The sequence below is a fragment of the Brassica oleracea genome, chromosome C1 (assembly GCF_000695525.1).
Source record: "Brassica oleracea var. oleracea cultivar TO1000 chromosome C1, BOL, whole genome shotgun sequence".
Classification (NCBI taxonomy): domain Eukaryota; kingdom Viridiplantae; phylum Streptophyta; class Magnoliopsida; order Brassicales; family Brassicaceae; genus Brassica; species Brassica oleracea.
The window spans coordinates 36,420,118-36,420,489 of record NC_027748.1 but is presented as its reverse complement, the minus strand read 5'-3'; positions in this window follow the sequence as shown (position 1 = coordinate 36,420,489).

Genomic DNA, 372 nt, shown 5'->3' with positions numbered 1-372 from the left:
GGGAGTAAAAGAAGCTACGAGCTCCGAATTTGAGGAAGCTGGCGAAGAGAAATGAGAGGATCAAGCAGCTGATACTGAGAGGGGTGAAAATAGTCATGTTGCAAAGAATGTTGATGGCACAGCTGATGTTTCGGGAAGAAACAAGAGAAAGAATGCGGACCGAGGAGCAGAGTCAAGGAAAAAGAATGTCTTGTGCCAGCTAGCTGCTTCATCAAAAGGTAATATTGACACATATATGAAAAACTTCTTGGAGGGTCTGGTACAAGCTTCTTTTACTATTTTTGGGGAGAAATTCTGTCAGCAGTTCTCGGACAGGTTGGGGAAGATTGAGACTGAGGTTACACAACTCAGGACAGATTCGGAGAGAATTGA